The sequence below is a fragment of the Falco biarmicus genome, chromosome 8 (assembly GCF_023638135.1).
Source record: "Falco biarmicus isolate bFalBia1 chromosome 8, bFalBia1.pri, whole genome shotgun sequence".
NCBI lineage: Eukaryota > Metazoa > Chordata > Aves > Falconiformes > Falconidae > Falco > Falco biarmicus.
In genome coordinates, this window is record NC_079295.1 from 17520660 (window position 1) to 17534877 (window position 14218).

The following is a 14218-nucleotide window of genomic DNA, read 5'->3' on the forward strand; positions in this document are numbered from 1 at the left end:
CTGATATGATATTATTTTCCACTCAGGTTATGAGCCACGTTAGAGACATGGCTAAACCTACACCGTCCTGTTAGGTCAGGTTCAAATTTCTGTTTCACTTCAGTTTATGCCTTGTAGCTCAGCAGTGTGTGCTAGTAGTGAAACTTGGGCTTGTTAGTGGAAAATCCCTGAAGAAAGGATAAAAGTGACCAGCAGCCACCTTGCTCAGGCCAGATCATCTGAAGTCCTCCATAAGTATGCCTGAGACCTCTTACCACCCCTCTGTCTTTCCACATAACCAGAACATGTCAAAATTAGCATGGTGAGCTGCAAAGTTGTCCTCTTATTTTCTGAGGACTTCTGTATGCATTGTATCAGGCTTCCTGCTTCACATGGATGAGCAGCACTGCTGTGCCTGCCACATCCAAGCTGGCACTGCATTCTCTCCAGTGTGCCATCGCAGAGCAGGAGACAGTCACTGGCATGCCTGCTCTGATGTGCAGGGAGGGGAAGGTGGGAGGGCTTGTTTTGCTCATCTTAGTGGTCACTGCCACAAGGTAGAATGAGACAGGTTTATGGCACAAGGCAGGCACCAAATACTGAGCACAGTGTTAGGGACAGAAATAAAACTGTGGGTGGTCGTAAGCCACTGTGAGCATATCATTCTGGCTATTCATTTCCCAGGAAGACATACCTTTGTGTGTCTGGGAAAAAGTGTTGTGAACCACTGTTCATTGGTTGTGAAACCGCTGTCTATGCACCTCTACCAAGCAGCCGGCTAGCTTGGCTTCACACTACTTCCAGCAAGACTTTTGCATCAACACGAAACTCTGGCCACATTTTACACTTGTATTTTCACATGTGCCTCAAGGCACAAACACATTTGGTCTGCAGAAGTTGTCTGCAATCTCTTGACTCTCCAAACACTTTTCCTGCCATTTTGTTTCCCTAGCAGTTCTGACATGATCCTCCTCACCAGGATTTCAGGGAAGGAATAAGCAACCTCTAGCCATGACAGCCAGATAATGTATCCAGTAGCTGCAGCAGAACATGAGCTAAGGAACTGCTCCTCACACTTCTTTGCAACACATGGTGTTTGGGTGGATATCACACTCCCTCACATTGTAATCCTTGCTGAAGCCAGTTTGATGTAGTTGCCGGGATGCTTATGGGTAATTTCCTTTAATTGTATTTAGGGATGTCAACCTGAATTTATTCTCTGCTGAATACGGTGTGCACAAGGCTGGCATAAGCCAGAAAAGCAGTCACCTACAGTGTAGATGCAACTGTTTTAGATCACCCAGATCAGCAAATTCCCACCTGGACTGGGTCACTGCTTCCACAGAAAGTATACGCAACTGCTGCAGGATCTGATGACCTGCACATTTAAGGATGTCCAGTCCTTAATAGCACTACCCTGCACTCTCAGAAACATCTTGATTCCTTTGAGGGGGCTCCAAAACCTCTTACTTTGCCATCCAAACCAGCAACAGTTTATCAAATTGACAGTGTGAAAGACTAGATTTAAATCTTTGCCTTGGTCCTGACAATACTGTGAAAACTAACTCATCTCCTAATACCTGTATTAAGAAGCCAAAGAGGAGAATTTGTGTCTGCTCCATTTTGACACAGCACTGGTGTGAACTTTGCATGGTATGAATAAAATCAGTTACTAAGAATGTAGTGATAAGGCATTATTTTTTTGCCACAGACCTTGAATGGCAAAATGTGACAACCATTGGTCTTAACCACTCAGTAGGTGTATAATTCACATACCACCAGCACATAGAAAAAGGGTTTTAAGACTTGTGTATATAGAAAGCATTGGTTTTCACTGCATATTACATTTTGAAACAGACTTTTCTTAATGTGTGCTTGCAGTACATTTGGGTGTCAGCCAAGTACTAAGACAAAATGAAACAACCCTTACATCAGGACTTTTGCTTTGTTGCTTTGGCTTTCATGGTCTTTATTATTTTAAAACTGTATCTTGTTGCTTTCTTAACACAATTCTTAGGAATATTTAGTCTTTTATAATTAGATATAAAATAGAAACAAAATTGAAGTGGAGCAGTTTCCTAGAAGGAAGTTGCACAGAAATCAGTGCAGTGGGATTGCTGTCTAATGCAGTTGAAACATGACAACATGTTTTTTCTTCCCCTCCACTGCACCACCCAGAACATCTCGTGTTATATCTTCATTACCAGGTACATAAACTGTCACAGAATGTCAACGTCTGTACTCCTTTAAGACTGGATTTTTTTGCTCATGTTGATGAGAATTTATTCTCATAAGAATTTATCTGCAATTTAATTCATTATAGGAGGGAACATATTACCTTATTTTTGAGGAAAATATATTACAGGCACCAACTGACTGCCTAGAGATATTTGACAACCCTTTCGCCATTTTTTTCTGAGACAAAGCTTCCTTTATTCTCCAGGCCATAGTGGCTGCTTCATAATTTATTTTTGCAGGAAAGAAGGTGTTTGAGACCTTCCTCCTTGGATGGTTGTGGTATGATGTTTGTGTGACTTGGTGAATTTTTGGCCCACGTAAGTTCAGTTATGCTCACAGAGGGGTCAAAGTGATGCGATGCCCTAGGACAGACGAGGCAGACTCCAGCTGGGTAGCTCCTGAGTTTACGTGGCAGCTGTGGCAGACATGGAAAATCTGCTGATGTGCTATAAAGTGACTGGTATTTGTAAACTGTTTGCTGGGTCATCTGTCTTCTTCAGTCTGCAAAAACACTAGTTTTGCAGGTGAAATCAATCAAGCAACATCTTATTGAAACATCACTCACTGCAACATGGAGGGGGGTTTCATCTTCCTGTGACTCAACTTTCACAGACATTGATAGGATTGACTGTTAGTGACTGACAGTGATATCACTTCTAACTCAGGATTACTGAGAGTTGTCTGATCTGAGTGCCAAACCATGTGTCTTATGGAGAACTAATGAAGGATTTAACTGTACTTCATCCAAGAAGGGCCACGTGTGGCTGCTGGGTTCTCCCCAACCCACTGTCTTTGTTTGCCAGGCTCCCACAGGCAGAGTTCACACCTGCAGACTACGCGTGTGTTTTCCCGTCTTTGAACAAATGAATAGGAATGAGAAAATTATTGCTGAAGACCTTTGCCTGCTTTTTATCCACTGTGTCTCCCAGATGACAGTCCTGACTCAAAACTACAGATTCACTGGATGTGAAACAAGGGCAGGCAGCCTGTGTGCTGTGTACTGCTGCTGCCCTGTATGGTGTACTTCACCTTTGGGGTTGTTTGTGGCTTACCATGTACAACTCCTGCTGCAGAGGAGATCCCAAGCTAGGGAAGGGAGGAGTTGTCCCCACCTTGCTGCACATTCTCCAGCCCTGTCTCAGGGTATGAAAGGCTGTGATCTTCTCCCCAAACTGGAGGTGTTCCCTGTTGCAAAACTGGGATAGAAGCAGACTTGCACTGGTATAAAATGTAGCTGTCATCCAGGAGCTGAGCATGTCAGTAGCCTTTCCTCCTGCCCCTCAGTGCTCTACCAGCAGAGGACAGAAGCACCCATCTGGAGGGATTCAATCCTTTAGGGGCCCCGAGGAGTCCCCCATGTCTGGGACTCGTGCTTAGTGCTGGTAAACCTGTGCTCATTCCGCTTCCAGGCTTAAGTGCTGCCAATGGCACTGGGAGCACAGCCACTGCGAGCCCTCACACACTTTGGTCAACTCACTGGCTACCCTTGGAGTGGGCAGTGGGAGATGGACAGCATGCTGGCAGCACCAGAACCCTCAAAGGTGCCTCTATGGATATAGTTCATGAGGACTCGGTCTGAATGTTATAATGTGAGCGCTCAAAGGTCCTAATACAAAACAGTCCCTCATGACCACTGTTTTGAGTGCAGCAGGGAAGCTCTCTGACATAGCACAAGCCAGTGACTGATTTGGCTTGTAATCATACATTACATATAATTTTTTAAATAAAAAAATGAAATAAATATTAAATAAGATATGTGTAGACATATATGTAGACATACATATAATGTGAGTATATATGTATTTATATAAATATAATATATATGCTTTGAATTATACATAATCTGTCTACTTACTTTTAATTATACATAATCTACCTACTTAGAGAAGTTACTGTAGAAAGCCATCCTATGGGATCCAGTCTGGCATTTTTCACCTTGCATATGAGCTTTCTCTACACAAACTTGCAGTAAAAATAGTTTCAAGAAAATAAGTCCTGTAGAAAATGAACTTCAACATTCCTTATCAGCCACAAAACCCTTTCAGCAGTTTGTGACTGGTTACAGGTATCGACAGAATAGTTTGATGCTGCACAAGAGGTCACACAAGATTTCTGATAATGACATTATACTGATGAAAACAGGGCTCAAGATGATCTTTGTGGTACTGTTGTTCAGGGGACTAGAAATGCGCATGCTATGCCACACAGGCACATGTGTATTAGGATGAAAGGGAGAAGCATCCAAAGAAAAGAACAAAAAGCTGTTGTCATTTAACCTGATTATAAATCAGGGACATGGCAATTCTTCAGCCTGCTTCTCTTAAGGTGGCTAAAAGTACTGTAGGCTGGATTATGTTCCCCCCTCATCCTGTAGGGAGAGGGGTCTCTGGAGGCTTGCTCTGCGCAGCCCACATGAGGGCTGTCCCCAGTATCTCCCCCTGCTTGTGAGAGCACAGAGGCTGTGGGCGGGTTGTCCATTTGCACCAGTGGTGTGAAAAATAGGGTCAGACTGAGAGGGATGATAAGCTAGTTTGCAAGAAGGATGTAACACCCCATCAGGCTTTCCAACAGTTGATTCTACCCATCCCCACTAGATGAATCAAGTAACCACTGGAGTTAAAAACACTGAGTTATCCCATGAGCTGTCGGCCTCATTTGAATGTGCTCTGTTATTTAAATGTGAACTATAGCATATCTCATTAAGTTAAAAGTGCTGGTTTGATATTAGCATATGGGTGGGTTGGAGGGGAAACGTTAGGATTTTTGGCAGGGGAGGTTTTTACTTCTGAAGCTTGTTTGGAGGGAAAATTGTCCCTGAAAGCAAAGTTTTTGATTTTGGAAATATTCAAGTAAACCATGTAAATGTCATCACAGGAGAAGCCTTGTGGATTTAAAGCTCTGTGTGCAAAAGTGTGTCTGGCTATCAAATCTTTCTCTTAAGGCTGTCCAACTAGCAAGACTTCACAGTGAAAATCTTCTGTGACAATAAACCCCAAAATTCACACCCCACACCCCCTGCCCCTGGCCTTTTTCTTTTCCCCACAGCTGTAGCAAATGCTTTGTGCTATTTATTCTAGGGAGGCTCCTTCTTCCACATCCTCTCCACAGCAGGAATCCTGAGTCATGCTTTTCTAGGTGGAATTCTTGGAATCACCTGTCCTGATGATTCAGGAATGGATCTCAGCATAAGCCTTTGTAGGACTTTTTTTCATTATTGTGATATCTGGAAACACTTTTTTCCTGGGAAAGAGTTGGTGTGAATACATATCCCATTTAAGAACTTTTCAAAAGAGCTTCAGAGTGCTCAAGTGCCATTTCACCATCTTTGAAACATCTGAAGTTTTCATTTTAAAATTAAAATTTTAAAGTAATTTATTCCCACCCTCACCCCATTCCCACTCCAGTTGTTCACATTTGACTGTTGATTGAAATCCTGAAAACCTTTTGCTAGGTAAAATGCCATCTAATCTGGCCAGTGCTATTTACATACTAAGATTCAGGCATGGAAACTTACTTGGCTTCCAAAAGATCAAGTTTTCAAAACATGCCAATGGTTTGCATAGATAATATACATACTATTATATATAATAAAATAAAGACAATATGAGGGTAATGTTTGTTCTTATATGTTAAAGGTCTTAGATTTATCTTTTTTGACTGTGATGAGCATCCTCAGGCTGAAGTTCCTATAGCAAAAAATGCAAACACAAAAAAAACCTGTGTAAAATCTGAAATCCTAAAACAGACAGAAAATTGAAAACAAACAATACATATACAACTTGGTCTGAAATTCATAAGGATTTGAGCTATAAAGGACAGTGTAGTGGTTTGACCCTAGCTGGGCACCAGGCACCCACCAAAATTGCTCTATCACTCAACCAGACAGGGGAGAGAAAATGCAATGAGAAGCTCATGGGTCAGGATGAGGACAGGGAGATTACTCAGCTGTTACCATCGTGGGCAAAGCAGACTCAACTTAGGGAAATTACCTTAATTTATTACCTTTCAAATCAGAGTAAGATAATGAAAAATAAAACTAAAAAACTCCTTTTGCCACCCCTCCATTCTTCTTGGGCTCAACTTCACTCCTGATTTCTCTGCCTCCTTCCACCTGAGCAGTGCAGGGGGATGGGGAATGGCTGTTGTAGTCAGTTCATCCCACATTGTCTCTGCCGCTCCTTTCTCCTTAGTGGAAGGACTCCTTGCGCTCTTCCTCTGCTCCAGCATGGGGGTGCCTTCCATGGGAGACAGCTCTCCACAAACTTCTCCAACATAAGTTCTTCCCATGGGCTGCAGTTCTTCCTTAACTGCTCCAGCCCTTCAGGAACAGGCTGATCCAGCATGGGTCCCCCATGGGGTCACAAGTCCTGCCAGCAGCCTGCTCCAGTGTGGGCTTCCCATGGGGTCACAGCCTCCTTCGAGCATCCACCTGCTCTGGTGTGGGGTCCTCCATGTAAGCACATGCAGGTGGTTATCTTGCTCCACCGTGGACCTCCACGGGCTGCAGGGGCACAGCCTGCCTCACCATGGTCTTCACCATGGGCTGCAGGGGAACCTCTGCTCCGGCACCTGGAGCCCCTCCTGCCCCTCCTTCTGCACTGACCTTCGTGTCTGCAGAGCTGCTGCTCTCACATAGTCTCACTCCTCTCTCCAGATGCATTTTTTTTGCACAATTTTCCCCCTGCCCCCTTCTTAAATATTTTATCTGAGAGGCACTACCACCATCGCTGACAGGCTCAGCCTTGGATAGCAGCAGGTCTGTCTTGGAGCCAGCTGGCATTAGCTCCATTGAACATAGGGGAAGCTTCTAGCAGCTACTCACAGAAGCCACTCCTGTAGCCCTCCCTGCTACCTAAATCTTGTCACACAAACCCAGTACAGTCAGATATAAAACCTGATGTTCCATAACCTATCACAGGTTCAGACTTTACAGCCATGGCCCCAGCAGCACTTTTTGTTAATCCCACTCCAACTTTATCAATAATTCTGTCTGAACTACATCTGTAAGTGCAAAATTCTTTGAAGTCTAAAACAAAATTCAGCCAAATTGTCTCTGGGCAAATTTCTGTCATCACAAAGCTCCAGGGAACTGATTTAAAGTCAATAGGAGCTTTTAATGAACAAGAGAATTGGAGTGGCAGGGGGCATGCAGGAGCAGTCTGCTCTACCCTTGTTCCTCGTGCATTATACAGTACTGCATTTGTGCAGTAGGCAGGAAGGAAAAGAAGGAGCTTAAAAGAACACCCACCAAAAGGAGAGTTAGCAAAAAAAGGAAGAAGTGACAAAACTGCTTGTCCAACTCGCATTATGGATAGGACTGTAACACAAGAGCAGACGTGCTGGGCTAGACCAGTATCCATTTTGCCTGTTACACTCTTCAATATTAGCCATTAGTGGATGTTGATGTAAGTATATTAAAGAGGCATATACCGAAGGCAGCTTCACAGAGGTGAATGAGCAAAAAAGTCCACCAACTTCACTGCTAATATATTGATCAGAACGTTGTAAATGCTGCTGGCATTACGCCTGTGCTTTCTCTGAGCTTCTGTTTGTGGGGTTTTTTTTCTATTACAACTGAAACTGAGCTGACAGTGCTGCTGCAGACTGGGATGATATTGTGTCCACAATAGAAGTAGTGATGGTAATAGAATAGCCTACAGCTTCTCATGCAATGACATAAGCATGTCATATGCTGTATACAGCAGAGACGACTTCATCTATCACACAATTGCGGTTACCTCTAGAGTAGAAGAGGGGAGCCATTTAAAGGGACATAACACTACTCCCTGACTGAGGACAAAACCCAAAGATTATCTACTAAACTGAAATTATGCAAGAACTGTTAGGTATATAGTGGTTTATAATTTCATTCTGCTTCCACTAAAGTCGGTTTGACTATTTCAACATGAGCAGAACTAGGCCTACTGTAATTTCTCAATAGAATTTTGAGTAAGATATGACAACTAATACCCTAACCGTAACAAAGAACACTACAGGAGAGGCTACAAACTGTCAAGATCTTGGAATGGAAAATTCTACTTACCAGTCCTTGCTGAGAGGCAGTTATGGGGTGCAATTTCCTTGTGCTGGATCACCACAACCTGCTTTGTGTCAGGTTTCTTGGAAATTTGCCCACCCAAGTACTGATTAGGCCTGACCTTTCCTGACATCTGAAATTAATCAAGAATGCAATTAAATGGTGTTAGAGTATCTATAAGGCAACCATTTGAGCATGTAGGTTTTTAGACATCTGATGTGTCTCAGGAAAAAGAATTACTCCTTGACAGGTAGTCACTGAAAATTGTAAGTTTTAAAGCTATTGTTTGTTGGATGTACTTACAGAATGACCAATAAGCTCAGAATTATAGCTGAAAATTCTGTGATGAAGCGTTGATGAGAAAGATACTTTTCCTCTGAAGATACTGAGTTATTGGAAGTAAACCTTCTGCTAGACAGGGCCATTTTCCATGGATTAGACAGAGCATGAGTTTGTTTAGAGCAATCCAAAGTCAAGTCTCATTGAATCAGAAATGAATTTTGACTTGGTGTTTTCCCACAGAAAATGCAGTCGCTAACTGCTTGCTGCTTATATCTTGTTGAGCCAAGTAAGTCCTAAACTGTTGCATTCAAATAACTATTCACCACTGCAAAGTGAAAATTTTTAGAGATATCTCCCAACTAATACTACTTTTCAAGTTTTTCCCTTAAAATCTTAAGTTGAGAGCAGGCAGAGAAACACAGGTGGTTTCCTACGGCCCTGGACTGGCACACTGACCAATGCTGTTTTGCTAGCTTTCTATAAATCTGTTAGTTTGAATTGTCTTGTCTATATAAACTGAGATATCTGGCTCCTTAGGGACAGGCAGATATATATATACATTTTTTTTTTCTAGGTATTTGCACATGGAGAGGTTCCTGGCCCATACTGCTATGCAGAAAACTAGCAGGAAAATGTTTAGTGGGTAGAGCTACATTTTAAGCAGTTGCACCTCCTAAAAGCAAATCAATATTTGTTCTGTTTCTGGTCTTTGATAGTTCCTTTAAGCCACAACAGAGCTGCAATGCACAAACAAAACAGACCACAGTCTCTTATCATTGCAGTGGTGCTCTTATATGCTACTCTTTAAGGATAACCAAGGCTTGCTGCATCTCAAGAGAGATCCTACTGAGGGAAGAATGGCAAATTAAATAGCTATTTTCATTGCTCTAATGGCAAATTCCTGATTTAATTTCTTTCTCTCCCTTGAAATGAGAAGTTGCAAGATTTAAGTTTGAATACAGTTCTCCTATGTCCTAGTTGTCAGTTGGATGAAGAGGGCTCTTTTTTGAAGCTGTTGGTTAAATATCAGAGTGCTGCCTGAAAAATCAATAGCTAAGAAAACAGCTTTGAGAGATTGCCAAGCTTGCAAAAAAACACAAAAAAAACAACCACCAAAACCAAAAACACCCAACCCACCAGAAGCCTGCTTTCTTGACGCTTCCAGCTTGCTTCTGAGGCCAAAAGCTATGGAATATATGATGGCTTTGGGCTGCCTTTCTGAACCCAATAATAACTTCTAATAGCTTGGGAAGTTTGGTTCAAAGCTTCAGTAGTGTGCTTGAGTGCCTGCAAGTTAATATTAGGTGTGTACCTAGTAACACAATTTCTTCAGTTCTTTGCTTTGTATGTATGCTTCAAGAGGTTGTTTGGGGTGTTTTGTTTTGGGTTTTTTTTCCTTACATTCTTCTAAAATTCAAGCCATCAAGTTTCAGACCTGGCTGAAATCTGGCTATAATAATTCAGCTATAACAGGTTATACTACTTACAGAAACATTTCATTGACGCAGCCCTCTTCCTGTTTTCACAATAGCCTAAATTTTTATTTTACTTTTTTTTAGTAGTTTGGAATGCCAAACACCCAGCCAGAACACATTTCTACCCATGTGGTATTCCTCAACTGTTAATTCCACTGTATCTTTGCTTATTCACAATTTATTATATAAGATTAGTAACCTAAATCACATGGCACTGCTCCTACTCTTTGACTGGATGATGGTGAGTGCCCTATTGAGGCACCAATACCTTATTTGCAAATAAAATAAGTTGTCACTTAGAGAAAAGCCAAACATTTGTGTGGGCAGATGTCCATTAGCACAAATGTTCATGGATTAATCACCAAAAGGGGTGTGAACACTTTTGAATAGAAAAGCAATTTAGAATTCATGCAAACATTTGTGAGTAACTTCCCTAGCTTTTTTTTTTTTTTTTCTTAGCTTAGAGAATGCCTAATGTTTTGATGTGGGACTTGCTGATTATTTCAGTGCAAAATGGAGTATTAGAACTGAAATACGAATTCAAGTTTCACTGACACATTTACAAGTACATTTGCTTCGTTGGACTTTCTAATCTATTTATTGCAAGAAGAAAGCATTTTACAAAGCATAGCCATGCGCTGTACAACACTATTGCAGCCCAGTGCAGAAATGAAGGACTGTTCTGGGACTCCCTAAACTGATCAAACAACTTCTGTTTTCAGATCAGCACGTCCTTTTAAATACTGTATGTTTTAGTGGTATATACACATTACTTATTATTTGCAGATGGATGTATTCTCTACAGTGTTTAATAAAGTGATCGCCATCATTTTAAGCTACTCTTAGCATACTTGTTGAGCATGCATTACCTCAAAGATATCGTCTGTATATCATTAAATGAAGTTTTGTAACAGAAGCTGAGAGCTCTACCTGTGATTTATAAAGAAAATGTTTCTTAAACATGCAGCTTTGTGGAAACAAGGCGCTCACACTTGCAAGACATAACAAATTACAAAGACCCTTCAAGTTAAAACTGTTGTACTAGTTGTTCATTGCTGATTAGATAGTTTGTTACAGGTGGTTCTCTCCCTACTGTAGCCAGAGCAAGCTGGAAAAACAAAACTTATTACACATACTTTTAACAAAAGCAGATAAACAAAAAAGCTGCTTGAATGACTGTGAACATCAAAAAAGGAGCTTTGGCAAAACTTAGATTTGTATGAGAGCCTGTGAATCGCAGAAAATCAATTACTTGGCTTCTGACACTTAATATTTTGAAAGGCAGTTTGTGAGTATTAAGTGCTTGATACTTGAAATAGAAAAGATTTACTTGGAACTAAAGGTACAGAATTAGATCTCTAGCACTGGAGTTGCGCTTTTAAAGAAAAACTAGTGCAGTTACATTTTAAGTACATATCTTACTATAATAACATATCCATTAGTTATAAACACCAACTGCTCTTCAAGCACAGCTGTTTACAATGATAACATATGACCTGACCTTCACAACAAATCCGTGTATCTTAAAGAAGACCTAATGCTTCACAAATTATAAATGAGAAAAGGAAGTGTGAGGTCTGATAAATACTAGGAACTTTTTTTTTTTTAGCATATTACTCTCCTTCTCTCTCCCCCCTCCTTTTTTTTTCTCTTGCATTATTTCAATAACTAAAAAAGAGCAGAAGAGTTATTACAAAATCTCAGAAGTCTTGTGTCATGTGCATGTCTTTCCCTTGTCTATGGGTATCATCAGTATGAATTTACTTAAATTTTCTCAGCAATAAAGCACCATTATAACCTGGTAGTACGATTTCCTATGATGATAATTTCTATTGCAGTGAATAAATTCTGGTCCTCTCTTAGGGAAAAAAATGACACCTGCTAAATCATAGGCAGGAAACCACCAGTGAGAAAAACCCACAGCCTAACACACACTTCTCAGATCACATAGCTGAGGTGAGCATCCTGGACCCATGATCAGAATTTAGGGATAACTGCCCTATGGAGAAAACACAGAAACAGCTATGTGACAAAAACCTTTGTCACTGATTAAAGACAAGGAAACAAACAGCCTCTCCACACCCTGAAGGTGCAGTTTTTGAGTAGAAATGAGTGAGATAAGGCACACCAGAGTTGCCTTGTGAGATGCAAACCTGACAGCTGGCCAAAAACACAGTAAAGAGGAAATCAGATTGCAGGATGCGACAGACGTCCCTGTCTTCCACCCTCGTGTTACTTTTGGCATGATGGTTTTGTTTCTTACTGATGAAGCCCAGTTGTAGTAAGATATACCTAGAAGCTATCATTCCCCATGTCTGCCTCTCCATCCCCCCACCAAATCCCACTGTCAGCAAAGGAATAACCACATGCTGCTTCACATCTGATCTTCTCCCATGAGATACTTATACCTGGTAGGAAAAGGGGCTAAAGGAAGAAAAATAACACACTCTCAGGAAATAAAAAATACAAAGCTATCTTTGGCTGGAAGGAACAACTTTCTATTGCTACACACAACAGTGAGAACAGAAAAAACGTTAGTTTATCATATATAGTTGTAAGACATTTAAATGCTGACCTGCAGAGGAATGAGGGATGGGAGACAATAGAAGGTAAAACAGGTTAAGTATACATAGCCTTTTAAAGTCTTCCTGAATTGAAACATCACACCCTAGTTCATCTAATTAGCTAGTCAGACTCATTTTAGTAACCTAACAGAGATGCAGCTTTTTTTTTTTTTTTTTTTTTTTCTTTCCCTCTAATAACAGCTCACTTATCTGATACTAGTAAGAGCTGTGAGTTTCTGTTATTAATTGCCAGGTAAGAGCAGTGCTGTGCTGCCTACCTAAAGTGCTGGGGATATTTTTCTCTCCTGAGGATGGGGATCAGCGTGCATCCTCGAGCCATGCTCTGTGAACCAACAGCTGCAGCATATCATGAAGGGCAGCAGCGTGCTCACAGCCAGCCAGCTCCTGTAGGCAGCGTGTACCTCCAAGGGTCCCCAGTGTGAGCCAGCTGGAACCAGTTGTTATGTTAAGATGGGAGCTTGTGTTTAGCAGTGCTCTTGGGTTGGGGCACAGGCGCTGAATGAAACACAATCTGACTCTGAATGATTACTGAAAACACATGGTACTGGGAGTAAAATGAGCTAAGGAAATATTCTGAGTGGAAAATCAGAGGAGATAAAAGCAGATAAAATGCCACGGTTGAAACTGCTGAGAAATGTTGCAGACAACTGGGGATGGTTTAAACCATCCTGCCTGCTGAATCTGCTTGCAATGAATAGGGTCTATGTAACTTTGTATACAATAAAAACTGCTGCTGAAGCACTTAGTTTTTTGCAATAGTTTTCAGGCCACAAATGAGAAGGACTTTTAAAGTGAGATATTGTCTTATTTAGTTGCATGAACAAGGAGTATAAGAATGTAATTTTGCAAAATTCTCTGGTGGATATGGGAAGCAAATTTTAACACATTTCCAGGATCTTATGGTGTTAAAAAGCATCTCCTTGCAATCGCAGGGCAGAATTATATTTTTCACAGGCAGTTCCTTCACTTTTCCTAATTTTAAGACAACTATTTTTATTTACTAAGTTGTCTTCTAACCACAGAAGAGCAGAAGAAGACATTAGGATTGCACATGGCTGGGAAGAAGGCTTTGCTGTCCTCCTGTGAAACGTACATTTCATTCTATCCAGCTTGTGCATCTCTTTGAAAGAGTGAACTGCACAGAGAAGCAGTACACAAAAAAGTTGCTTGTAGGTCTTCAGAGCCACATAGAGCACTACATAAACAGGTTAATCTGCCAGCTGGAGTCTTTTGAGGGGAAATTATTTTAGAGACTCATGAGTGAGCTTTTATCTTGCGAATCAGGAAACAAAATATTGATCTGTTCTGTGTCCATGGGAGAAGATTTCCACCTAGAAGCTGTTCAGGGAATAACCAGAGGACTTTTTGGCATTAGCTGTGAGGGACACTGTGTGCACACCCAGCCGCAGCCTGAAGTCTAAAATGAAACTCTATCCCTAACATCAGAGCTGGCCTGTGCATTGTTCTGACCTGTCATTTGATAAAGGTTTGGGATTTTGAAAAGTTCCTATTAAGTATTTGTCTTGAATGATATTCCAATAGTGAAAATGCTTTATTATATGACTTATCTTTTTTGATATTTTAGTGTTGCTATATTTCTTCTCCTAAAGAAACTGTTCACA

At 41.1% G+C, this 14218-nt stretch overlaps 1 long non-coding RNA gene across 1 annotated transcript in view; it reads right to left on the minus strand.

The window, feature by feature from the left end:
- Positions 1-6582: 6582 nt before the first annotated feature.
- LOC130154180 (uncharacterized) overlaps positions 6583-14218 on the minus strand; it is a 69028-nt gene continuing 61392 nt past the window's right edge. Inside the window, exon 5 of the long non-coding RNA XR_008823625.1 lies at positions 6583-8387. This is a non-coding gene — a long non-coding RNA (uncharacterized LOC130154180). The remainder of the gene's footprint in view (positions 8388-14218) is intronic.